At 45.2% G+C, this 27,675-nt stretch overlaps 1 long non-coding RNA gene across 1 annotated transcript; it reads right to left on the reverse strand.

Moving 5' to 3' along the window:
* Positions 1 to 217: 217 nt before the first annotated feature.
* On the reverse strand, positions 218 to 15,756 carry LOC140690408 (uncharacterized). The gene is made up of 3 exons (XR_012065678.1): positions 15,576 to 15,756; positions 562 to 674; positions 218 to 354 (listed from the first exon to the last, which is right to left on the reverse strand). It is a non-coding gene; the product is annotated as an uncharacterized lncRNA (long non-coding RNA).
* Between the last annotated feature and the right edge of the window lie 11,919 nt (positions 15,757 to 27,675).

Consider the following 27,675-nt stretch of genomic DNA (forward strand, 5'->3'; position numbering starts at 1 on the left):
CTGAAAGAGCAGACAGTGGAAGATCTGCCTGTCATCAGCTTACTGGTGAGGCTCCGAGGTACTGTCAGAATTGCTCAGTCCTGTGGAAGTCGACTTTAGGGGAGACACAAAGAGAAGCTGGCCGAAAAGCTGGCTGAACGGATTGAGGAGAGATGCGAACACATTGATGAGAGATGTTGTGCTACAGTGGAGAATACTGGCCTGGAGAGAGCTGTAGAGGATACCAGGCTCGAAAGATATTCATGAGACATATTGAACCTTGCTGATCCTGGCAGAAACCTACGGAGTGCCAACGTGGATTTGAGGAAGTTCCTCGATTCTCTGCTCCAAGAACGGGTCCAAGATCCCTGACGTCTGCAAAAGAAGAGATGGCAGAGATGATCAAAACGCTCATGTTCTTGGAAGAGGTCGTGAGAATCCACACGTCCCAAGGGTCATTTCCAAGCCCTAGAGACCAAAATGCACCAAGCCCAGGTATGTCTTTTCCCAGGTTGGGGCCTAGCTCTCAAGCACTTGCCCTTCCCTCCCCTCTACTCAGGCATCCATTTGAAGGAACAGAACCTGAGCTGTAATGAAGCCAGTACGAGAATGGCAAGCCCCTCCTAGAACCAGAGTTCCTCCAGCTTCACACTCTGTGAACAACAGTGATCTCCTTAAAGGTCAAATAGTCTCGACTGAAATATATAGTGATTGAATACTTACCTCCCACAAAGAAACGATGGCCTTCCACTAGATTCCGCAATTGCTGGGTTTATGTCTTCTCTGGGGTGAAGGGAGTGTGGTAAGTGAGGGGAATCTTTGACTGAACTTGAATATGTATTAGGCCTCAGTTTTTCAAGACAGTCTAGGTAAATATTAGAATCAGATAGTGAACTGAACTGTAAAAGTCGCCAATGACATTAAAGACACAGCTATGTGGACATTCTTTCACTTGAGTCAAGCCCCCGGGGGCACTATATCATGTGGTGCAGACTTGGTTGCGTTCAATTGCTTTACCCAACATGATCGGATGATTAAAGTATCTCATCACTGATAGGAGAACACTTGGTTCTCAATAGCCTAGCATAGCTGCAGCAGGGTTCCCTGAACTACAATGCCTCTAGGTGCTTTTGGATTCAAACCTAAATGTATTTATTTGGTTTGTTTTCCCTTGTATTTTCCTAGAGAGGGATGTTCCCCCAGAAATGCCAACATTGGCCTGTAGGTGTCATTGGGAGTAAAGTGCACAACATGCACAAGTGTATCCAAGGATGGGGTTATTTCATATTTCCAATAGTTATTTCATGGTTCCTGTTGGGTTCAGAGGCTTCAACCGTAAAGAGCTGACATGACCCCTTTAATAGTTTGGACTGCTAGTTTGCATTCTATCTGTCTAGGTTTTCCGTAGAGCTGACAAAATGTTAGAAAATTGACAAGTCTGGCTTCTAGGTCGATTGAGTGTGTTTCAAAAATAATTCATTTTCGTATAACTCCTAAAACATGTAAATGAATTCTGCTAAACTTCTTAAAGACTGCAAATGAGATATGAACACAATGTTAAAACAGGTGTCTTCGGACAATCCCTCCCACCACGGCTGTATAGAAACAAAGAGCTAAGCAAATATCACATTTCTGTGAAATGTATCTGGATAGTGTAGATTCATCGATGCCCAGGTGGCAGAGAAGAAGTGCAACCTGCACTCACTCGCTCCCATGTACAGAGGAATGGAAGCACCAACTCACCCAGCATTTGGCACAGGATACTGGCCGAAGAGAGGTCTGTTATTTCCAAAGACAGGATGAGGCCTCAGGACACCTGGAAGCCGGAGAAGGCAAAGCAGGGAATGGAAAACAGTGCAGGGTCTGACCCCTGGTGATGGAGCAGCAAGGGTGAACTGTGTTTAATTTGGACGCACACTCTCAAGCGGACAGGGGACATGGGATTGAAGGTGATGTGCTGAGATTTACAAGAGTGCACAGTAGATGCTTGGCTGAGAGAACTCAAAGAAACCAGCGCAAAATATCCCCACAGTTGATTCTGAGACCAAGATCCCAGCTGCCAAATTTGAGGTAGCAGAGGAAACGGTCAGTGAGGGATAGGGCTACGGATGATGGCACACGCTGAGTCTCAGGGATCTGGAGTGCATTGTGGGATGTGGTGGGTCGAATCAAGAGAGCAAACCGAACTGTGTACCAATGATAAAGCAACCACACTGGTCGCGTGGTTGAGATTACCGATATGTCCCATGGCCACACCAGTGCATCTGCAGGACCAGGGACCAATTGGGCATTTTGCCAATAGAGCACGTGTGGGGCTGAATCAGTGCTATCGTGCATCTGGTCTGAGGGGTCCAGGGGGCCATGGGTTTGAAATCAGAATGAAAAGCCTTAGGATCTGCTTCATTCATAACCTGGGCTGGGATTATGGTTTGGTTTGAGGCACAGGATGCGCAACAGCTCTGTGATTGCCTTCGTGCACCCGTGCCACAATGATGAGAGGACAAGGAAGAGTGGTCCAAGACCACAGCATGAGAAGAGGAAGCATTTCCTTCAGCACTATCTCCCAAAATCGGATGCTACATTTTGAATGGCAGCGGCACGGTACGGCACCGAGGACACCAAGGTAGGTCTGCGGGATCATTCCAGCAGGCCCTGATGTGTGACAACCATAGATATGCTTCCACTGTTGTTTCTGTAGACATAGAAGCTCTGAGAAAAACTGCTTCCATTGGGACATTCCAGTGGCACTACAAAGCACAAGCGCACTCTCAGTTTGCTGTTTTGGAAACACTCCAAAATGACATAGAGCAGAATGCAGAGCTCAGAACTTTTAGAAGCTTCATTTCCACAAGAGGAAGTGTCCTGCACACTTTCAGAATTGTGAGATAAGCGTAATCAAAATGAAGTTATGCTAATCGAAATAGTATGGGTTGTTCATCAAAACTAATGCAACACCAGCAATTGGAGATATACCAGACAACACACACAGGAACAAAATATGGCATCAATGTCTAGGAGAAATTGTCCTCACAGAAATTCCATGGAATTCCGTAGAGCCAAGAGCCTAAAATATTCACTTAACAAAGCCCTACAAATCTACATTAGATTCCTGATATTACCTGACGAGTAGAGATGAAGAAGTACAGCAAAAGAAACAGGAAGTACCATTTTCAGTTCCAAAGATATTGAAGGACCAAAAGATAAGCTTTCAAACAACTAGACTGCAAAACGCTATCCAGACCAATTGTTGAAAATGTAGGTCAGGAAAGCACTAAAAACAACAGTGTCTCAGAATCACAAAGGGCAGAATACCAGAAAAGGGGAAGACAAAGTCTAAAGACGAGCCAAAAAGTATCAGGAATCTCAATGGATGTGATAAAATCAGGGCTAAAATTCAGTCGTAAGCAGACTAGATAATGCAGAGGGACGCGTGAATGACTGTGAAGACAGGGGAACAGAAACCCCTTGGTCAGAAGCGGACAAAGGAAATCAAGTGCAAACCAATGAAAACATTGCTGTTGAATCCTGGGTTAAGACAGGGCATGAAAAACAAGAATTCATAAGAGTCCCAGATGGAAAAGAAAGAGATAAAGAAACAAAAATGTCTGAAGATATATCTGTAGAAAAATCAGACTGAAACTTGCTGAAAGCCAAGAAAGAATCATCTAAGCGAGTTCAGGAATTACACAGCATCCAAAAGAGCTGGAATCACAATAGACCTACCAGCAGCTGTATGATTCAAATCAACAAAGTTCACGAATATCCCAGAGATATAAAATGCACCTGGAGGAAACAACATAGTCACAAGGTATCCTCCAGAGGGGTTTCAGATGATATCTCTGCAGCAATATTGCAGGAGAGGGAGGAGTGCCAGGACACAGACCATATCCTGAATGGCCAAATGCTGCCACCTAGGGGAGCCTATGCCACATGACCGCCAGTCCTAATAACGGCAGAGCTAGAAAATTCCACAAACCGGCAAATCTTAAAAGAATTCAGCAGTTCAAAACGTATCCTACAAGAATGGTTGAGAAATCTACCCTGAATAGAAAAGCAGCAAGATGAAATGGAAAGAAGAAACCATTATTGGAAATGCAAGAAGAGCAGGAGTGGCAAAGAAGAAACAAGAAGAAGGCAAGGAGGACATCAAAACCCTAAAGATGGGAGAGGGAAGCAGGAAATCATAGGTGATTGGAAGCACTCTCTTAAGTGAATCAGCTTATTTGACTCTCTGTTTCAAGCTTAAGGAGAGATGCATGGCCTGTCGTGTTTGCAATACAAGCGAGAAGCAGACCAACAAAGAATCAAACCAACAAACAAACACCAAAATGGTACGGTTGGCTGATATTTACCAAGGGAACCATGATTATTCAAAAGAAAATACTTAAGGTGATGTCAAGGATCATTCAGCATGCATCGACCCATTATCGCGGCTTGCATGTACTCAGCACACTTGTATTCGGAGGCGTGCATTCATATTCGTAAATTTTGATTCATAAGAACATATCGTGACCTAACCCTAATGCCGATTTGGAATCAAATGGATTCCTAGTCCGTGATGTAGACTTGTATGTCTTCCAACAGGATGAAGGAATGCCATATTCTAGGCTACGTAGAGAAGAATTGTAAGAAGCCTATAACAAAGGCAAGTAGCTCTGCCAAAGTGTACTAAGAGCAAAAGAGACTGACAGCAAAGTGCACATTGGGGTTGGTTTCATTTCTTGGAATTTCAGCCCCCATGAAACCAATGGATCCATGTCCTGAGAGTGCGGGTGTTTCAGCAGAAATCAGGCGACGCATATGTATTCCGGGTGTACGGATATTATAGGAACATAAGTCTCCTTTAGTGGGTCTCTGTGTACTGTGAACTGTTAGAAAGTTTAAAGACGTGTGAAACCATCAACTGAAAAGGGACACACTTCCCTCCATTGGTACTGTGCATAGAGATCTGAACAAAAGGAAAGAGGGAAGAAGAAAGGCCCATGGGACGCTAGTGGGTAGAATCACATTTACCTTAGGAACCTCTCGTCGGATGCAGCCCCTCCCCCAACACTGACAAGATGCAGCAGCCATTGGGGATGGCAGTTAGCGGTTGGATTCCAGGTGGAATGTTGGTGTGTACCGCGAGGCTTGTTGTGGCTGTTGGATCCTAGGTAACCGGGCAGAGTTCTGTGGGTGGATCAGTGTGATGGAGGGGCTGCCGCCCTCTGTGGAGCTTGGCTTAGGTGTTTGGTCCGGGAAGCTGTGTAAGTTCGAGATACTGCTGCTGCCCAAAGACCTGAGGTCACAGGTCAGTTTCCAGAACCTGAAAGGGCAGACAGTGGAAGATCTGCCTGTCATCAGCTTACTGGTGAGGCTCCGAGGTACTTTCAGACTTGCCCAGTCCTGGTGAAGTCAACTTTAGGGGAGACACGAAGAGAAGCTGGCCGAAAAGCTGGCTGAACGGATTGAGGAGAGATGCGAACACATGGATGAGAGATGTTCTGCTACAATGGAGAATACTGGCGTGGAGACAGCTGTAGAGGATACCAGGCTCAAAAGACATTCATGAGACATATTGAACCTCGCTGATACTGGCAGAAACATACGGAGTGCCAACGTGGACTTGAGGAAGTTCCTCAATTCTCTTCTCCAAGAACGGGTCCAAGGTCCCTGACGTCTGCAAGAGAAGAGATGGCAGAGATGATCAAAACGCTCCTGTTCTTGGAAGAGGTCATGGGAATCCACACTTCCCAAGGGGCCTTCCCAAGCCATTCAGACCAGAATTCACCAAGCCCAGGTAAGCCTTTTCCCAGGTTTGGGCCTAGCTAGCAAGCACTTGCCTTCCCTCCCCTCCACACAGGCATCCATTTTGAAGGATCAGTAGCTGAGCTGCAATGAAGCCATTACGAGTAAAACAAGCCCCTCCTAGAATCAGAGTTCCTCCAGCTTCACACTCTGTGAACAACAGTGAACTCCTTAAAGGTCCAATAAACTTGGCTGAAATAGATAGGAATTGAATACTTAGCTCACACCTAGAAACGATGGCCTTCCGCTAGATTCAGCAAATGTTGTGTTTATGTCTTCCCTGGGGTGAAGGGAGTGTGGTAAGAGAGGGGAATCTGACTGAACTTGAATCTGTATTAGGCCTCAATTTTTCAAGACAGTATAGGTAAATAGTACAAGTCAGAAAGAGAACTGTACTGTAAAAGTCGCCAATGATATAAAAGACACAGCTTATGTGGATCGTCTTTCACTTGAGTCAAGCCCCCGTGGGCACTATATCATGCGGGTGCAGACTTGGTTGCGTTAAATGGCTTTACCCAACATGATCGGATGATTAAGCGTTCTCATCACTGATAGAAGAACACCTGGTTCTCCATAGACTAGCATAATTGCAGCAGGGTTCTCCTAGCTAGAATGCCTCTAGGTGCTTTTGGATTCAAACCTAAATGTATACATTTGGTTTCTTTCCTCTTGTATTTTCCTAGAGAGGGATGTTACCCCTTGAAATGCCAATATTGGCCAGTAGGTGTCATTGGGAGTAAAGGGCACCAATGCACAAGTGTATCCAAGTTTGGGGGTTATTTCAAGTTTCCAATAGTTATTTCATGGTTCCTGTTGGTTTCGGAGGCTTCAACCGTAAAGAGCCGACATGAACCCTTTAACAGTTTGGACTGCCAATTTGCATTCTATCTGTCTAGGTTTTCCGTCGAGCTGACAAAATGTTACCAAAATTGACAAGTCTGGCTTCTAGGTCGATTGAGTGTGTTTCAAAAAATAACTTCATTTTCGTATAACTCCCAAAACATGTAAATGAATTCTTTTAAACTTCTTAAAGACTGCAAATGAGATATCAACACAATGTCAAAACAGGTGTATTCGGACCATCCCTCCCACCACGGCTGTATAGAAACAAAGAGCTAAGCAAATATCACATTTCTGTGAAATGTATCTGGATAGTGTTGATTCATCGATGCCCAGTTGGCAGAGAAGAAGTGCAACCTGCACTCACTCGCTCCCATGAACAGAGCAATGGAAACATCCACTCACCCAGCCCTTGGCACAGGACACTTGCCGAAGAGAGGTCTGTTACTTCCAAAGACAGGATGAGGCCTCAGGACACCTGGAAGCAGGAGAAGGCAAAGCAGGAAATGGAATCCAGTGAGGGTCTGACCCCTGGTGATGGAGCAACAAGGGTGAAACTCTGTTTAACTTGGACGCACACTCTCAAGCGGACAGGAGACATGGGATAGAAGGTGATGTGCTGAGATTTACAAGAGTGCACAGCAGATGCTTGGCTGACAGAACTCAAAGAAACCAGCGCAAAATATCCCCACAGTTGATTCGGAGTCCAAGATCCCAGCTGCCACATTTGAGGTAGCAGAGGCAACGTTCTGTGAGGGATAGGGCTACGAATGATGGCACACGCTGAGTCTCAGGGATCTGGAGTGCATTGTGGGATGTGGTGGGTCGAATCAAGAGAGCAAACCAAAATGTGTACCAATGATAAAGCATCAAAACTGGTCACGTGGTTGAGATTACCAATATGTCCCATGGCCACACCCAGTGCATCTGCAGGACCAGGGACCAATTGGGCATTTTGCCAATAGAGCACGTGTGGGGCTGAATCAGAGATATCGTTCATCTGGTCTGAGGGATCCAGGGGGCCTTGGTTTTGAAATCAGAATGAAAAGACTTAGGATCTGCTACATTCATAACCTGGGCTGGGATTATGGTTTGGTTTGAGGCACAGGATGCGCAACAGCTGTGTGGTTGCCTTCGTGCACCCGTGCCACAAGGATGAGAGGACAAGGAAGAGTGGTCCAAGTCCACAGCGTTAGAAGAGGAAGCATTACCTACAGCATTATCTCCCTAAAGCGGATGCTACATTTTGGATGGCACCAGCACGGTACGGCACCGAGGACACCAAGGTAGGTCTGCGGGATCATTCCAGCAGGCCCTGATATGTGACATCCATAGATATGCTTCCACTGGTGTTTCTGTAGACAGAGAAGCTCTGAGAAGAACTGCTTTCATTGGCACATTCCCGTGGAACTACAAAGCACAAGCGCACTCTCAGTTTGCTCTTTTGGAAACACTCCAAAATGACATAGAGCAGAATGCAGAGCTGAGAACCTTTAAAAGCTTCATTTCCACAAGAGGAAGTGTCCTGCGCACTTTCAGAATTGTGAGATAAGCATTACCAAAATGAAGTTATGCAAATCGAAATAGTATTGGTTTTTCATCAAAACTAATGCAACAACAGCAATTGGAGATATACCAGACAACACACACAGGAACACGATATGGCATCAATGTCTAGGAGAAATTGTCCGCACAGAAATCCCATGGAATTGCGTAGAGCCAAAAGTCTAAAATTTTCACTTAACAAAGCCCTAGAAGTCCACATTACATACCTGATATTACCTGAGCAGTAGAGGTGAAGAAGTACAGTAAAAGAAACAGGAAGTACCATTTTCAGTTCCAAAGATATTGAAGGCCCAAAAGATAAGCTTTCAAACAACTAGACTGCAAAACGCTATCCAGACCATGTGTTGAAAATGGAGGTCAGGAAATCACTGAAAAACAACAGTGTGTCAGAATCACATAAGGCAGAATACCGGAAAAGGGGAAGAGAAAGTCTAAAGACGAGCCAAAAAATATCAGGAAACTCAATGGATGTGATAATATCAGGGCTAAAATTTAGTCGTAGGCAGACTAGATAATGCAGAGGGACGCGTGAATGACTGTGAAGACAGGGGAACAGAAACCCCTTGGTCAGAAGCGGACAAAGGAAATCAAGTGCAAACCAATGAAAACATTGCTGTTGAATCCTGGGTTAAGACAGGGCATGAAAAACAAGAATTCATAAGAGTCCCAGATGGAAAAGAAAGAGATAAAGAAACAAAAATGTCTGAAGATATATCTGTAGAAAAATCAGACTGAAACTTGCTGAAAGCCAAGAAAGAATCATCTAAGCGAGTTCAGGAATTACACAGCATCCAAAAGAGCTGGAATCACAATAGACCTACCAGCAGCTGTATGATTCAAATCAACAAAGTTCACGAATATCCCAGAGATATAAAATGCACCTGGAGGAAACAACATAGTCACAAGGTATCCTCCAGAGGGGTTTCAGATGATATCTCTGCAGCAATATTGCAGGAGAGGGAGGAGTGCCAGGACACAGACCATATCCTGAATGGCCAAATGCTGCCACCTAGGGGAGCCTATGCCACATGACCGCCAGTCCTAATAACGGCAGAGCTAGAAAATTCCACAAACCGGCAAATCTTAAAAGAATTCAGCAGTTCAAAACGTATCCTACAAGAATGGTTGAGAAATCTACCCTGAATAGAAAAGCAGCAAGATGAAATGGAAAGAAGAAACCATTATTGGAAATGCAAGAAGAGCAGGAGTGGCAAAGAAGAAACAAGAAGAAGGCAAGGAGGACATCAAAACCCTAAAGATGGGAGAGGGAAGCAGGAAATCATAGGTGATTGGAAGCACTCTCTTAAGTGAATCAGCTTATTTGACTCTCTGTTTCAAGCTTAAGGAGAGATGCATGGCCTGTCGTGTTTGCAATACAAGCGAGAAGCAGACCAACAAAGAATCAAACCAACAAACAAACACCAAAATGGTACGGTTGGCTGATATTTACCAAGGGAACCATGATTATTCAAAAGAAAATACTTAAGGTGATGTCAAGGATCATTCAGCATGCATCGACCCATTATCGCGGCTTGCATGTACTCAGCACACTTGTATTCGGAGGCGTGCATTCATATTCGTAAATTTTGATTCATAAGAACATATCGTGACCTAACCCTAATGCCGATTTGGAATCAAATGGATTCCTAGTCCGTGATGTAGACTTGTATGTCTTCCAACAGGATGAAGGAATGCCATATTCTAGGCTACGTAGAGAAGAATTGTAAGAAGCCTATAACAAAGGCAAGTAGCTCTGCCAAAGTGTACTAAGAGCAAAAGAGACTGACAGCAAAGTGCACATTGGGGTTGGTTTCATTTCTTGGAATTTCAGCCCCCATGAAACCAATGGATCCATGTCCTGAGAGTGCGGGTGTTTCAGCAGAAATCAGGCGACGCATATGTATTCCGGGTGTACGGATATTATAGGAACATAAGTCTCCTTTAGTGGGTCTCTGTGTACTGTGAACTGTTAGAAAGTTTAAAGACGTGTGAAACCATCAACTGAAAAGGGACACACTTCCCTCCATTGGTACTGTGCATAGAGATCTGAACAAAAGGAAAGAGGGAAGAAGAAAGGCCCATGGGACGCTAGTGGGTAGAATCACATTTACCTTAGGAACCTCTCGTCGGATGCAGCCCCTCCCCCAACACTGACAAGATGCAGCAGCCATTGGGGATGGCAGTTAGCGGTTGGATTCCAGGTGGAATGTTGGTGTGTACCGCGAGGCTTGTTGTGGCTGTTGGATCCTAGGTAACCGGGCAGAGTTCTGTGGGTGGATCAGTGTGATGGAGGGGCTGCCGCCCTCTGTGGAGCTTGGCTTAGGTGTTTGGTCCGGGAAGCTGTGTAAGTTCGAGATACTGCTGCTGCCCAAAGACCTGAGGTCACAGGTCAGTTTCCAGAACCTGAAAGGGCAGACAGTGGAAGATCTGCCTGTCATCAGCTTACTGGTGAGGCTCCGAGGTACTTTCAGACTTGCCCAGTCCTGGTGAAGTCAACTTTAGGGGAGACACGAAGAGAAGCTGGCCGAAAAGCTGGCTGAACGGATTGAGGAGAGATGCGAACACATGGATGAGAGATGTTCTGCTACAATGGAGAATACTGGCGTGGAGACAGCTGTAGAGGATACCAGGCTCAAAAGACATTCATGAGACATATTGAACCTCGCTGATACTGGCAGAAACATACGGAGTGCCAACGTGGACTTGAGGAAGTTCCTCAATTCTCTTCTCCAAGAACGGGTCCAAGGTCCCTGACGTCTGCAAGAGAAGAGATGGCAGAGATGATCAAAACGCTCCTGTTCTTGGAAGAGGTCATGGGAATCCACACTTCCCAAGGGGCCTTCCCAAGCCATTCAGACCAGAATTCACCAAGCCCAGGTAAGCCTTTTCCCAGGTTTGGGCCTAGCTAGCAAGCACTTGCCTTCCCTCCCCTCCACACAGGCATCCATTTTGAAGGATCAGTAGCTGAGCTGCAATGAAGCCATTACGAGTAAAACAAGCCCCTCCTAGAATCAGAGTTCCTCCAGCTTCACACTCTGTGAACAACAGTGAACTCCTTAAAGGTCCAATAAACTTGGCTGAAATAGATAGGAATTGAATACTTAGCTCACACCTAGAAACGATGGCCTTCCGCTAGATTCAGCAAATGTTGTGTTTATGTCTTCCCTGGGGTGAAGGGAGTGTGGTAAGAGAGGGGAATCTGACTGAACTTGAATCTGTATTAGGCCTCAATTTTTCAAGACAGTATAGGTAAATAGTACAAGTCAGAAAGAGAACTGTACTGTAAAAGTCGCCAATGATATAAAAGACACAGCTTATGTGGATCGTCTTTCACTTGAGTCAAGCCCCCGTGGGCACTATATCATGCGGGTGCAGACTTGGTTGCGTTAAATGGCTTTACCCAACATGATCGGATGATTAAGCGTTCTCATCACTGATAGAAGAACACCTGGTTCTCCATAGACTAGCATAATTGCAGCAGGGTTCTCCTAGCTAGAATGCCTCTAGGTGCTTTTGGATTCAAACCTAAATGTATACATTTGGTTTCTTTCCTCTTGTATTTTCCTAGAGAGGGATGTTACCCCTTGAAATGCCAATATTGGCCAGTAGGTGTCATTGGGAGTAAAGGGCACCAATGCACAAGTGTATCCAAGTTTGGGGGTTATTTCAAGTTTCCAATAGTTATTTCATGGTTCCTGTTGGTTTCGGAGGCTTCAACCGTAAAGAGCCGACATGAACCCTTTAACAGTTTGGACTGCCAATTTGCATTCTATCTGTCTAGGTTTTCCGTCGAGCTGACAAAATGTTACCAAAATTGACAAGTCTGGCTTCTAGGTCGATTGAGTGTGTTTCAAAAAATAACTTCATTTTCGTATAACTCCCAAAACATGTAAATGAATTCTTTTAAACTTCTTAAAGACTGCAAATGAGATATCAACACAATGTCAAAACAGGTGTATTCGGACCATCCCTCCCACCACGGCTGTATAGAAACAAAGAGCTAAGCAAATATCACATTTCTGTGAAATGTATCTGGATAGTGTTGATTCATCGATGCCCAGTTGGCAGAGAAGAAGTGCAACCTGCACTCACTCGCTCCCATGAACAGAGCAATGGAAACATCCACTCACCCAGCCCTTGGCACAGGACACTTGCCGAAGAGAGGTCTGTTACTTCCAAAGACAGGATGAGGCCTCAGGACACCTGGAAGCAGGAGAAGGCAAAGCAGGAAATGGAATCCAGTGAGGGTCTGACCCCTGGTGATGGAGCAACAAGGGTGAAACTCTGTTTAACTTGGACGCACACTCTCAAGCGGACAGGAGACATGGGATAGAAGGTGATGTGCTGAGATTTACAAGAGTGCACAGCAGATGCTTGGCTGACAGAACTCAAAGAAACCAGCGCAAAATATCCCCACAGTTGATTCGGAGTCCAAGATCCCAGCTGCCACATTTGAGGTAGCAGAGGCAACGTTCTGTGAGGGATAGGGCTACGAATGATGGCACACGCTGAGTCTCAGGGATCTGGAGTGCATTGTGGGATGTGGTGGGTCGAATCAAGAGAGCAAACCAAAATGTGTACCAATGATAAAGCATCAAAACTGGTCACGTGGTTGAGATTACCAATATGTCCCATGGCCACACCCAGTGCATCTGCAGGACCAGGGACCAATTGGGCATTTTGCCAATAGAGCACGTGTGGGGCTGAATCAGAGATATCGTTCATCTGGTCTGAGGGATCCAGGGGGCCTTGGTTTTGAAATCAGAATGAAAAGACTTAGGATCTGCTACATTCATAACCTGGGCTGGGATTATGGTTTGGTTTGAGGCACAGGATGCGCAACAGCTGTGTGGTTGCCTTCGTGCACCCGTGCCACAAGGATGAGAGGACAAGGAAGAGTGGTCCAAGTCCACAGCGTTAGAAGAGGAAGCATTACCTACAGCATTATCTCCCTAAAGCGGATGCTACATTTTGGATGGCACCAGCACGGTACGGCACCGAGGACACCAAGGTAGGTCTGCGGGATCATTCCAGCAGGCCCTGATATGTGACATCCATAGATATGCTTCCACTGGTGTTTCTGTAGACAGAGAAGCTCTGAGAAGAACTGCTTTCATTGGCACATTCCCGTGGAACTACAAAGCACAAGCGCACTCTCAGTTTGCTCTTTTGGAAACACTCCAAAATGACATAGAGCAGAATGCAGAGCTGAGAACCTTTAAAAGCTTCATTTCCACAAGAGGAAGTGTCCTGCGCACTTTCAGAATTGTGAGATAAGCATTACCAAAATGAAGTTATGCAAATCGAAATAGTATTGGTTTTTCATCAAAACTAATGCAACAACAGCAATTGGAGATATACCAGACAACACACACAGGAACACGATATGGCATCAATGTCTAGGAGAAATTGTCCGCACAGAAATCCCATGGAATTGCGTAGAGCCAAAAGTCTAAAATTTTCACTTAACAAAGCCCTAGAAGTCCACATTACATACCTGATATTACCTGAGCAGTAGAGGTGAAGAAGTACAGTAAAAGAAACAGGAAGTACCATTTTCAGTTCCAAAGATATTGAAGGCCCAAAAGATAAGCTTTCAAACAACTAGACTGCAAAACGCTATCCAGACCATGTGTTGAAAATGGAGGTCAGGAAATCACTGAAAAACAACAGTGTGTCAGAATCACATAAGGCAGAATACCGGAAAAGGGGAAGAGAAAGTCTAAAGACGAGCCAAAAAATATCAGGAAACTCAATGGATGTGATAATATCAGGGCTAAAATTTAGTCGTAGGCAGACTAGATAATGCAGAGGGACGCGTGAATGACTGTGAAGACATGGGATCAGAAAAACCTCGGTCAGAAGCAGACATAGGAAAGCAAGTGCAAAGCAATGTAAACATTGCTGTTGAACCCTGGGTTAAGACAGGGCATGAAAGACTAGAATTCATAAGGGTCCCAGATGGAAAAGCAAGAGATAAGGAAACAAAAAATGTCTGAAAATTTATCTGTAGAAAAATCAGACTGAAACTTCCTGAAAGCCAAGAAAGAATCATGTATGCGAATTCAGGAATTACACAGCATCCAAAGGAGGTGGAATCCCAATAGACCTACCAGCAGCTGTATGATCCAAATCAACAAAGCTCACGAATATCACAGTGATTTAAAATGCACCTGGAGGAAACAACATAGTCACAAGGGAACCTCAAGAGGGGATTCAGCTGATATCTCGGCAGCAATATTGCAGGAGAGGGAGGAGTGCCAGGACACAGACCATATCCTGAATGGCCAAATGCTGCCACCTAGGGGAGCCTATGCCACATGACCGCCAGTCCTAATAACGGCAGAGCTAGAAAATTCCACAAACCGGCAAATCTTAAAAGAATTCAGCAGTTCAAAACTTATCCTACAAGAATGGTTGAGAAATCTACCCTGAATAGAAAAGCAGCAAGATGAAATGGAAAGAAGAAACCATTATTGGAAATGCAAGAAGAGCAGGAGTGGCAAAGAAGAAACAAGAAGAAGGCAAGGAGGACATCAAAACCCTAAAGATGGGAGAGGGAAGCAGGAAATCATAGGTGATTGGAAGCACTCTCTTAAGTGAATCAGCTTATTTGACTCTCTGTTTCAAGCTTAAGGAGAGATGCATGGCCTGTCGTGTTTGCAATACAAGCGAGAAGCAGACCAACAAAGAATCAAACCAACAAACAAACACCAAAATGGTACGGTTGGCTGATATTTACCAAGGGAACCATGATTATTCAAAAGAAAATACTTAAGGTGATGTCAAGGATCATTCAGCATGCATCGACCCATTATCGCGGCTTGCATGTACTCAGCACACTTGTATTCGGAGGCGTGCATTCATATTCGTAAATTTTGATTCATAAGAACATATCGTGACCTAACCCTAATGCCGATTTGGAATCAAATGGATTCCTAGTCCGTGATGTAGACTTGTATGTCTTCCAACAGGATGAAGGAATGCCATATTCTAGGCTACGTAGAGAAGAATTGTAAGAAGCCTATAACAAAGGCAAGTAGCTCTGCCAAAGTGTACTAAGAGCAAAAGAGACTGACAGCAAAGTGCACATTGGGGTTGGTTTCATTTCTTGGAATTTCAGCCCCCATGAAACCAATGGATCCATGTCCTGAGAGTGCGGGTGTTTCAGCAGAAATCAGGCGACGCATATGTATTCCGGGTGTACGGATATTATAGGAACATAAGTCTCCTTTAGTGGGTCTCTGTGTACTGTGAACTGTTAGAAAGTTTAAAGACGTGTGAAACCATCAACTGAAAAGGGACACACTTCCCTCCATTGGTACTGTGCATAGAGATCTGAACAAAAGGAAAGAGGGAAGAAGAAAGGCCCATGGGACGCTAGTGGGTAGAATCACATTTACCTTAGGAACCTCTCGTTGGATGCAGCCCCTCCCCCAACACTGACAAGATGCAGCAGCCATTGGGGATGGCAGTTAGCGGTTGGATTCCAGGTGGAATGTTGGTGTGTACCGCGAGGCTTGTTGTGGCTGGTGGATCCTAGGTAACCGGGCAGAGTTCTGTGGGTGGATCAGTGTGATGGAGGGGCTGCCGCCCTCTGTGGAGCTTGGCTTAGGTGTTTGGTCCGGGAAGCTGTGTAAGTTCGAGATACTGCTGCTGCCCAAAGACCTGAGGTCACAGGTCAGTTTCCAGAACCTGAAAGGGCAGACAGTGGAAGATCTGCCTGTCATCAGCTTACTGGTGAGGCTCCGAGGTACTTTCAGACTTGCCCAGTCCTGGTGAAGTCAACTTTAGGGGAGACACGAAGAGAAGCTGGCCAAAAAGCTGGCTGAACGGATTGAGGAGAGATGCGAACACATGGATGAGAGATGTTCTGCTACAATGGAGAATACTGGCGTGGAGACAGCTGTAGAGGATACCAGGCTCAAAAGACATTCATGAGACATATTGAACCTCGCTGATACTGGCAGAAACATACGGAGTGCCAACGTGGACTTGAGGAAGTTCCTCAATTCTCTTCTCCAAGAACGGGTCCAAGGTCCCTGACGTCTGCAAGAGAAGAGATGGCAGAGATGATCAAAACGCTCCTGTTCTTGGAAGAGGTCATGGGAATCCACACTTCCCAAGGGGCCTTCCCAAGCCATTCAGACCAGAATTCACCAAGCCCAGGTAAGCCTTTTCCCAGGTTTGGGCCTAGCTAGCAAGCACTTGCCTTCCCTCCCCTCCACACAGGCATCCATTTTGAAGGATCAGTAGCTGAGCTGCAATGAAGCCATTACGAGTAAAACAAGCCCCTCCTAGAATCAGAGTTCCTCCAGCTTCACACTCTGTGAACAACAGTGAACTCCTTAAAGGTCCAATAAACTTGGCTGAAATAGATAGGAATTGAATACTTAGCTCACACCTAGAAACGATGGCCTTCCGCTAGATTCAGCAAATGTTGTGTTTATGTCTTCCCTGGGGTGAAGGGAGTGTGGTAAGAGAGGGGAATCTGACTGAACTTGAATCTGTATTAGGCCTCAATTTTTCAAGACAGTATAGGTAAATAGTACAAGTCAGAAAGAGAACTGTACTGTAAAAGTCGCCAATGATATAAAAGACACAGCTTATGTGGATCGTCTTTCACTTGAGTCAAGCCCCCGTGGGCACTATATCATGCGGGTGCAGACTTGGTTGCGTTAAATGGCTTTACCCAACATGATCGGATGATTAAGCGTTCTCATCACTGATAGAAGAACACCTGGTTCTCCATAGACTAGCATAATTGCAGCAGGGTTCTCCTAGCTAGAATGCCTCTAGGTGCTTTTGGATTCAAACCTAAATGTATACATTTGGTTTCTTTCCTCTTGTATTTTCCTAGAGAGGGATGTTACCCCTTGAAATGCCAATATTGGCCAGTAGGTGTCATTGGGAGTAAAGGGCACCAATGCACAAGTGTATCCAAGTTTGGGGGTTATTTCAAGTTTCCAATAGTTATTTCATGGTTCCTGTTGGTTTCGGAGGCTTCAACCGTAAAGAGCCGACATGAACCCTTTAACAGTTTGGACTGCCAATTTGCATTCTATCTGTCTAGGTTTTCCGTCGAGCTGACAAAATGTTACCAAAATTGACAAGTCTGGCTTCTAGGTCGATTGAGTGTGTTTCAAAAAATAACTTCATTTTCGTATAACTCCCAAAACATGTAAATGAATTCTTTTAAACTTCTTAAAGACTGCAAATGAGATATCAACACAATGTCAAAACAGGTGTATTCGGACCATCCCTCCCACCACGGCTGTATAGAAACAAAGAGCTAAGCAAATATCACATTTCTGTGAAGTGTATCTGGGTAGTGTTGATTCATCGATGCCCAGTTGGCAGAGAAGAAGTGCAACCTGCACTCACTCGCTCCCATGAACAGAGCAATGGAAACATCCACTCACCCAGCCCTTGGCACAGGACACTTGCCGAAGAGAGGTCTGTTACTTCCAAAGACAGGATGAGGCCTCAGGACACCTGGAAGCAGGAGAAGGCAAAGCAGGAAATGGAATCCAGTGAGGGTCTGACCCCTGGTGATGGAGCAACAAGGGTGAAACTCTGTTTAACTTGGACGCACACTCTCAAGCGGACAGGAGACATGGGATAGAAGGTGATGTGCTGAGATTTACAAGAGTGCACAGCAGATGCTTGGCTGACAGAACTCAAAGAAACCAGCGCAAAATATCCCCACAGTTGATTCGGAGTCCAAGATCCCAGCTGCCACATTTGAGGTAGCAGAGGCAACGTTCTGTGAGGGATAGGGCTACGAATGATGGCACACGCTGAGTCTCAGGGATCTGGAGTGCATTGTGGGATGTGGTGGGTCGAATCAAGAGAGCAAACCAAAATGTGTACCAATGATAAAGCATCAAAACTGGTCACGTGGTTGAGATTACCAATATGTCCCATGGCCACACCCAGTGCATCTGCAGGACCAGGGACCAATTGGGCATTTTGCCAATAGAGCACGTGTGGGGCTGAATCAGAGATATCGTTCATCTGGTCTGAGGGATCCAGGGGGCCTTGGTTTTGAAATCAGAATGAAAAGACTTAGGATCTGCTACATTCATAACCTGGGCTGGGATTATGGTTTGGTTTGAGGCACAGGATGCGCAACAGCTGTGTGGTTGCCTTCGTGCACCCGTGCCACAAGGATGAGAGGACAAGGAAGAGTGGTCCAAGTCCACAGCGTTAGAAGAGGAAGCATTACCTACAGCATTATCTCCCTAAAGCGGATGCTACATTTTGGATGGCACCAGCACGGTACGGCACCGAGGACACCAAGGTAGGTCTGCGGGATCATTCCAGCAGGCCCTGATATGTGACATCCATAGATATGCTTCCACTGGTGTTTCTGTAGACAGAGAAGCTCTGAGAAGAACTGCTTTCATTGGCACATTCCCGTGGAACTACAAAGCACAAGCGCACTCTCAGTTTGCTCTTTTGGAAACACTCCAAAATGACATAGAGCAGAATGCAGAGCTGAGAACCTTTAAAAGCTTCATTTCCACAAGAGGAAGTGTCCTGCGCACTTTCAGAATTGTGAGATAAGCATTACCAAAATGAAGTTATGCAAATCGAAATAGTATTGGTTTTTCATCAAAACTAATGCAACAACAGCAATTGGAGATATACCAGACAACACACACAGGAACACGATATGGCATCAATGTCTAGGAGAAATTGTCCGCACAGAAATCCCATGGAATTGCGTAGAGCCAAAAGTCTAAAATTTTCACTTAACAAAGCCCTAGAAGTCCACATTACATACCTGATATTACCTGAGCAGTAGAGGTGAAGAAGTACAGTAAAAGAAACAGGAAGTACCATTTTCAGTTCCAAAGATATTGAAGGCCCAAAAGATAAGCTTTCAAACAACTAGACTGCAAAACGCTATCCAGACCATGTGTTGAAAATGGAGGTCAGGAAATCACTGAAAAACAACAGTGTCTCAGAATCACATAAGGCAGAATACCGGAAAAGGGGAAGAGAAAGTCTAAAGACGAGCCAAAAAATATCAGGAAACTCAATGGATGTGATAATATCAGGGCTAAAATTTAGTCGTAAGCAGACTAGATAATGCAGAGGGACGCGTGAATGACTGTGAAGACATGGGATCAGAAAAACCTCGGTCAGAAGCAGACATAGGAAAGCAAGTGCAAAGCAATGTAAACATTGCTGTTGAACCCTGGGTTAAGACAGGGCATGAAAGACTAGAATTCATAAGGGTCCCAGATGGAAAAGCAAGAGATAAGGAAACAAAAAATGTCTGAAAATTTATCTGTAGAAAAATCAGACTGAAACTTCCTGAAAGCCAAGAAAGAATCATGTATGCGAATTCAGGAATTACACAGCATCCAAAGGAGGTGGAATCCCAATAGACCTACCAGCAGCTGTCTGATTCAAATCAACAAAGCTCACGAATATCACAGTGATTTAAAATGCACCTGGAGGAAACAACATAGTCACAAGGGAACCTCAAGAGGGGATTCAGCTGATATCTCGGCAGCAATATTGCAGGAGAGGGAGGAGTGCCAGGACACAGACCATATCCTGAATGGCCAAATGCTGCCACCTAGGGGAGCCTATGCCACATGACCGCCAGTCCTAATAACGGCAGAGCTAGAAAATTCCACAAACCGGCAAATCTTAAAAGAATTCAGCAGTTCAAAACTTATCCTACAAGAATGGTTGAGAAATCTACCCTGAATAGAAAAGCAGCAAGATGAAATGGAAAGAAGAAACCATTATTGGAAATGCAAGAAGAGCAGGAGTGGCAAAGAAGAAACAAGAAGAAGGCAAGGAGGACATCAAAACCCTAAAGATGGGAGAGGGAAGCAGGAAATCATAGGTGATTGGAAGCACTCTCTTAAGTGAATCAGCTTATTTGACTCTCTGTTTCAAGCTTAAGGAGAGATGCATGGCCTGTCGTGTTTGCAATACAAGCGAGAAGCAGACCAACAAAGAATCAAACCAACAAACAAACACCAAAATGGTACGGTTGGCTGATATTTACCAAGGGAACCATGATTATTCAAAAGAAAATACTTAAGGTGATGTCAAGGATCATTCAGCATGCATCGACCCATTATCGCGGCTTGCATGTACTCAGCACACTGCTATTCGAAGGCGTGCATTCATATTCGTAAATTTTGATTCATAAGAACATATCGTGACCTAACCCTAATGCCGATTTGGAATCAAATGGATTCCTAGTCCGTGATGTAGACTTGTATGTCTTCCAACAGGATGAAGGAATGCCATATTCTAGGCTACGTAGAGAAGAATTGTAAGAAGCCTATAACAAAGGCAAGTAGCTCTGCCAAAGTGTACTAAGAGCAAAAGAGACTGACAGCAAAGTGCACATTGGGGTTGGTTTCATTTCTTGGAATTTCAGCCCCCATGAAACCAATGGATCCATGTCCTGAGAGTGCGGGTGTTTCAGCAGAAATCAGGCGACGCATATGTATTCCGGGTGTACGGATATTATAGGAACATAAGTCTCCTTTAGTGGGTCTCTGTGTACTGTGAACTGTTAGAAAGTTTAAAGACGTGTGAAACCATCAACTGAAAAGGGACACACTTCCCTCCATTGGTACTGTGCATAGAGATCTGAACAAAAGGAAAGAGGGAAGAAGAAAGGCCCATGGGACGCTAGTGGGTAGAATCACATTTACCTTAGGAACCTCTCGTCGGATGCAGCCCCTCCCCCAACACTGACAAGATGCAGCAGCCATTGGGGATGGCAGTTAGCGGTTGGATTCCAGGTGGAATGTTGGTGTGTACCGCGAGGCTTGTTGTGGCTGTTGGATCCTAGGTAACCGGGCAGAGTTCTGTGGGTGGATCAGTGTGATGGAGGGGCTGCCGCCCTCTGTGGAGCTTGGCTTAGGTGTTTGGTCCGGGAAGCTGTGTAAGTTCGAGATACTGCTGCTGCCCAAAGACCTGAGGTCACAGGTCAGTTTCCAGAACCTGAAAGGGCAGACAGTGGAAGATCTGCCTGTCATCAGCTTACTGGTGAGGCTCCGAGGTACTTTCAGACTTGCCCAGTCCTGGTGAAGTCAACTTTAGGGGAGACACGAAGAGAAGCTGGCCGAAAAGCTGGCTGAACGGATTGAGGAGAGATGCGAACACATGGATGAGAGATGTTCTGCTACAATGGAGAATACTGGCGTGGAGACAGCTGTAGAGGATACCAGGCTCAAAAGACATTCATGAGACATATTGAACCTCGCTGATACTGGCAGAAACATACGGAGTGCCAACGTGGACTTGAGGAAGTTCCTCAATTCTCTTCTCCAAGAACGGGTCCAAGGTCCCTGACGTCTGCAAGAGAAGAGATGGCAGAGATGATCAAAACGCTCCTGTTCTTGGAAGAGGTCATGGGAATCCACACTTCCCAAGGGGCCTTCCCAAGCCATTCAGACCAGAATTCACCAAGCCCAGGTAAGCCTTTTCCCAGGTTTGGGCCTAGCTAGCAAGCACTTGCCTTCCCTCCCCTCCACACAGGCATCCATTTTGAAGGATCAGTAGCTGAGCTGCAATGAAGCCATTACGAGTAAAACAAGCCCCTCCTAGAATCAGAGTTCCTCCAGCTTCACACTCTGTGAACAACAGTGAACTCCTTAAAGGTCCAATAAACTTGGCTGAAATAGATAGGAATTGAATACTTAGCTCACACCTAGAAACGATGGCCTTCCGCTAGATTCAGCAAATGTTGTGTTTATGTCTTCCCTGGGGTGAAGGGAGTGTGGTAAGAGAGGGGAATCTGACTGAACTTGAATCTGTATTAGGCCTCAATTTTTCAAGTCAGTATAGGTAAATAGTACAAGTCAGAAAGAGAACTGTACTGTAAAAGTCGCCAATGATATAAAAGACACAGCTTATGTGGATCGTCTTTCACTTGAGTCAAGCCCCCGTGGGCACTATATCATGCGGGTGCAGACTTGGTTGCGTTAAATGGCTTTACCCAACATGATCGGATGATTAAGCGTTCTCATCACTGATAGAAGAACACCTGGTTCTCCATAGACTAGCATAATTGCAGCAGGGTTCTCCTAGCTAGAATGCCTCTAGGTGCTTTTGGATTCAAACCTAAATGTATACATTTGGTTTCTTTCCTCTTGTATATTCCTAGAGAGGGATGTTACCCCTTGAAATGCCAATATTGGCCAGTAGGTGTCATTGGGAGTAAAGGGCACCAATGCACAAGTGTATCCAAGTTTGGGGGTTATTTCAAGTTTCCAATAGTTATTTCATGGTTCCTGTTGGTTTCGGAGGCTTCAACCGTAAAGAGCCGACATGAACCCTTTAACAGTTTGGACTGCCAATTTGCATTCTATCTGTCTAGGTTTTCCGTCGAGCTGACAAAATGTTACCAAAATTGACAAGTCTGGCTTCTAGGTCGATTGAGTGTGTTTCAAAAAATAACTTCATTTTCGTATAACTCCCAAAACATGTAAATGAATTCTTTTAAACTTCTTAAAGACTGCAAATGAGATATCAACACAATGTCAAAACAGGTGTATTCGGACCATCCCTCCCACCACGGCTGTATAGAAACAAAGAGCTAAGCAAATATCACATTTCTGTGAAATGTATCTGGATAGTGTTGATTCATCGATGCCCAGTTGGCAGAGAAGAAGTGCAACCTGCACTCACTCGCTCCCATGAACAGAGCAATGGAAACATCCACTCACCCAGCCCTTGGCACAGGACACTTGCCGAAGAGAGGTCTGTTACTTCCAAAGACAGGATGAGGCCTCAGGACACCTGGAAGCAGGAGAAGGCAAAGCAGGAAATGGAATCCAGTGAGGGTCTGACCCCTGGTGATGGAGCAACAAGGGTGAAACTCTGTTTAACTTGGACGCACACTCTCAAGCGGACAGGAGACATGGGATAGAAGGTGATGTGCTGAGATTTACAAGAGTGCACAGCAGATGCTTGGCTGACAGAACTCAAAGAAACCAGCGCAAAATATCCCCACAGTTGATTCGGAGTCCAAGATCCCAGCTGCCACATTTGAGGTAGCAGAGGCAACGTTCTGTGAGGGATAGGGCTACGAATGATGGCACACGCTGAGTCTCAGGGATCTGGAGTGCATTGTGGGATGTGGTGGGTCGAATCAAGAGAGCAAACCAAAATGTGTACCAATGATAAAGCATCAAAACTGGTCACGTGGTTGAGATTACCAATATGTCCCATGGCCACACCCAGTGCATCTGCAGGACCAGGGACCAATTGGGCATTTTGCCAATAGAGCACGTGTGGGGCTGAATCAGAGATATCGTTCATCTGGTCTGAGGGATCCAGGGGGCCTTGGTTTTGAAATCAGAATGAAAAGACTTAGGATCTGCTACATTCATAACCTGGGCTGGGATTATGGTTTGGTTTGAGGCACAGGATGCGCAACAGCTGTGTGGTTGCCTTCGTGCACCCGTGCCACAAGGATGAGAGGACAAGGAAGAGTGGTCCAAGTCCACAGCGTTAGAAGAGGAAGCATTACCTACAGCATTATCTCCCTAAAGCGGATGCTACATTTTGGATGGCACCAGCACGGTACGGCACCGAGGACACCAAGGTAGGTCTGCGGGATCATTCCAGCAGGCCCTGATATGTGACATCCATAGATATGCTTCCACTGGTGTTTCTGTAGACAGAGAAGCTCTGAGAAGAACTGCTTTCATTGGCACATTCCCGTGGAACTACAAAGCACAAGCGCACTCTCAGTTTGCTCTTTTGGAAACACTCCAAAATGACATAGAGCAGAATGCAGAGCTGAGAACCTTTAAAAGCTTCATTTCCACAAGAGGAAGTGTCCTGCGCACTTTCAGAATTGTGAGATAAGCATTACCAAAATGAAGTTATGCAAATCGAAATAGTATTGGTTTTTCATCAAAACTAATGCAACAACAGCAATTGGAGATATACCAGACAACACACACAGGAACACGATATGGCATCAATGTCTAGGAGAAATTGTCCGCACAGAAATCCCATGGAATTGCGTAGAGCCAAAAGTCTAAAATTTTCACTTAACAAAGCCCTAGAAGTCCACATTACATACCTGATATTACCTGAGCAGTAGAGGTGAAGAAGTACAGTAAAAGAAACAGGAAGTACCATTTTCAGTTCCAAAGATATTGAAGGCCCAAAAGATAAGCTTTCAAACAACTAGACTGCAAAACGCTATCCAGACCATGTGTTGAAAATGGAGGTCAGGAAATCACTGAAAAACAACAGTGTCTCAGAATCACATAAGGCAGAATACCGGAAAAGGGGAAGAGAAAGTCTAAAGACGAGCCAAAAAATATCAGGAAACTCAATGGATGTGATAATATCAGGGCTAAAATTTAGTCGTAAGCAGACTAGATAATGCAGAGGGACGCGTGAATGACTGTGAAGACATGGGATCAGAAAAACCTCGGTCAGAAGCAGACATAGGAAAGCAAGTGCAAAGCAATGTAAACATTGCTGTTGAACCCTGGGTTAAGACAGGGCATGAAAGACTAGAATTCATAAGGGTCCCAGATGGAAAAGCAAGAGATAAGGAAACAAAAAATGTCTGAAAATTTATCTGTAGAAAAATCAGACTGAAACTTCCTGAAAGCCAAGAAAGAATCATGTATGCGAATTCAGGAATTACACAGCATCCAAAGGAGGTGGAATCCCAATAGACCTACCAGCAGCTGTCTGATTCAAATCAACAAAGCTCACGAATATCACAGTGATTTAAAATGCACCTGGAGGAAACAACATAGTCACAAGGGAACCTCAAGAGGGGATTCAGCTGATATCTCGGCAGCAATATTGCAGGAGAGGGAGGAGTGCCAGGACACAGACCATATCCTGAATGGCCAAATGCTGCCACCTAGGGGAGCCTATGCCACATGACCGCCAGTCCTAATAACGGCAGAGCTAGAAAATTCCACAAACCGGCAAATCTTAAAAGAATTCAGCAGTTCAAAACTTATCCTACAAGAATGGTTGAGAAATCTACCCTGAATAGAAAAGCAGCAAGATGAAATGGAAAGAAGAAACCATTATTGGAAATGCAAGAAGAGCAGGAGTGGCAAAGAAGAAACAAGAAGAAGGCAAGGAGGACATCAAAACCCTAAAGATGGGAGAGGGAAGCAGGAAATCATAGGTGATTGGAAGCACTCTCTTAAGTGAATCAGCTTATTTGACTCTCTGTTTCAAGCTTAAGGAGAGATGCATGGCCTGTCGTGTTTGCAATACAAGCGAGAAGCAGACCAACAAAGAATCAAACCAACAAACAAACACCAAAATGGTACGGTTGGCTGATATTTACCAAGGGAACCATGATTATTCAAAAGAAAATACTTAAGGTGATGTCAAGGATCATTCAGCATGCATCGACCCATTATCGCGGCTTGCATGTACTCAGCACACTGCTATTCGAAGGCGTGCATTCATATTCGTAAATTTTGATTCATAAGAACATATCGTGACCTAACCCTAATGCCGATTTGGAATCAAATGGATTCCTAGTCCGTGATGTAGACTTGTATGTCTTCCAACAGGATGAAGGAATGCCATATTCTAGGCTACGTAGAGAAGAATTGTAAGAAGCCTATAACAAAGGCAAGTAGCTCTGCCAAAGTGTACTAAGAGCAAAAGAGACTGACAGCAAAGTGCACATTGGGGTTGGTTTCATTTCTTGGAATTTCAGCCCCCATGAAACCAATGGATCCATGTCCTGAGAGTGCGGGTGTTTCAGCAGAAATCAGGCGACGCATATGTATTCCGGGTGTACGGATATTATAGGAACATAAGTCTCCTTTAGTGGGTCTCTGTGTACTGTGAACTGTTAGAAAGTTTAAAGACGTGTGAAACCATCAACTGAAAAGGGACACACTTCCCTCCATTGGTACTGTGCATAGAGATCTGAACAAAAGGAAAGAGGGAAGAAGAAAGGCCCATGGGACGCTAGTGGGTAGAATCACATTTACCTTAGGAACCTCTCGTCGGATGCAGCCCCTCCCCCAACACTGACAAGATGCAGCAGCCATTGGGGATGGCAGTTAGCGGTTGGATTCCAGGTGGAATGTTGGTGTGTACCGCGAGGCTTGTTGTGGCTGTTGGATCCTAGGTAACCGGGCAGAGTTCTGTGGGTGGATCAGTGTGATGGAGGGGCTGCCGCCCTCTGTGGAGCTTGGCTTAGGTGTTTGGTCCGGGAAGCTGTGTAAGTTCGAGATACTGCTGCTGCCCAAAGACCTGAGGTCACAGGTCAGTTTCCAGAACCTGAAAGGGCAGACAGTGGAAGATCTGCCTGTCATCAGCTTACTGGTGAGGCTCCGAGGTACTTTCAGACTTGCCCAGTCCTGGTGAAGTCAACTTTAGGGGAGACACGAAGAGAAGCTGGCCGAAAAGCTGGCTGAACGGATTGAGGAGAGATGCGAACACATGGATGAGAGATGTTCTGCTACAATGGAGAATACTGGCGTGGAGACAGCTGTAGAGGATACCAGGCTCAAAAGACATTCATGAGACATATTGAACCTCGCTGATACTGGCAGAAACATACGGAGTGCCAACGTGGACTTGAGGAAGTTCCTCAATTCTCTTCTCCAAGAACGGGTCCAAGGTCCCTGACGTCTGCAAGAGAAGAGATGGCAGAGATGATCAAAACGCTCCTGTTCTTGGAAGAGGTCATGGGAATCCACACTTCCCAAGGGGCCTTCCCAAGCCATTCAGACCAGAATTCACCAAGCCCAGGTAAGCCTTTTCCCAGGTTTGGGCCTAGCTAGCAAGCACTTGCCTTCCCTCCCCTCCACACAGGCATCCATTTTGAAGGATCAGTAGCTGAGCTGCAATGAAGCCATTACGAGTAAAACAAGCCCCTCCTAGAATCAGAGTTCCTCCAGCTTCACACTCTGTGAACAACAGTGAACTCCTTAAAGGTCCAATAAACTTGGCTGAAATAGATAGGAATTGAATACTTAGCTCACACCTAGAAACGATGGCCTTCCGCTAGATTCAGCAAATGTTGTGTTTATGTCTTCCCTGGGGTGAAGGGAGTGTGGTAAGAGAGGGGAATCTGACTGAACTTGAATCTGTATTAGGCCTCAATTTTTCAAGTCAGTATAGGTAAATAGTACAAGTCAGAAAGAGAACTGTACTGTAAAAGTCGCCAATGATATAAAAGACACAGCTTATGTGGATCGTCTTTCACTTGAGTCAAGCCCCCGTGGGCACTATATCATGCGGGTGCAGACTTGGTTGCGTTAAATGGCTTTACCCAACATGATCGGATGATTAAGCGTTCTCATCACTGATAGAAGAACACCTGGTTCTCCATAGACTAGCATAATTGCAGCAGGGTTCTCCTAGCTAGAATGCCTCTAGGTGCTTTTGGATTCAAACCTAAATGTATACATTTGGTTTCTTTCCTCTTGTATATTCCTAGAGAGGGATGTTACCCCTTGAAATGCCAATATTGGCCAGTAGGTGTCATTGGGAGTAAAG

The sequence above is a fragment of the Vicugna pacos genome, chromosome 30, assembly GCF_048564905.1.
Source record: "Vicugna pacos chromosome 30, VicPac4, whole genome shotgun sequence".
NCBI classification, from domain to species: Eukaryota; Metazoa; Chordata; class Mammalia; order Artiodactyla; family Camelidae; genus Vicugna; species Vicugna pacos.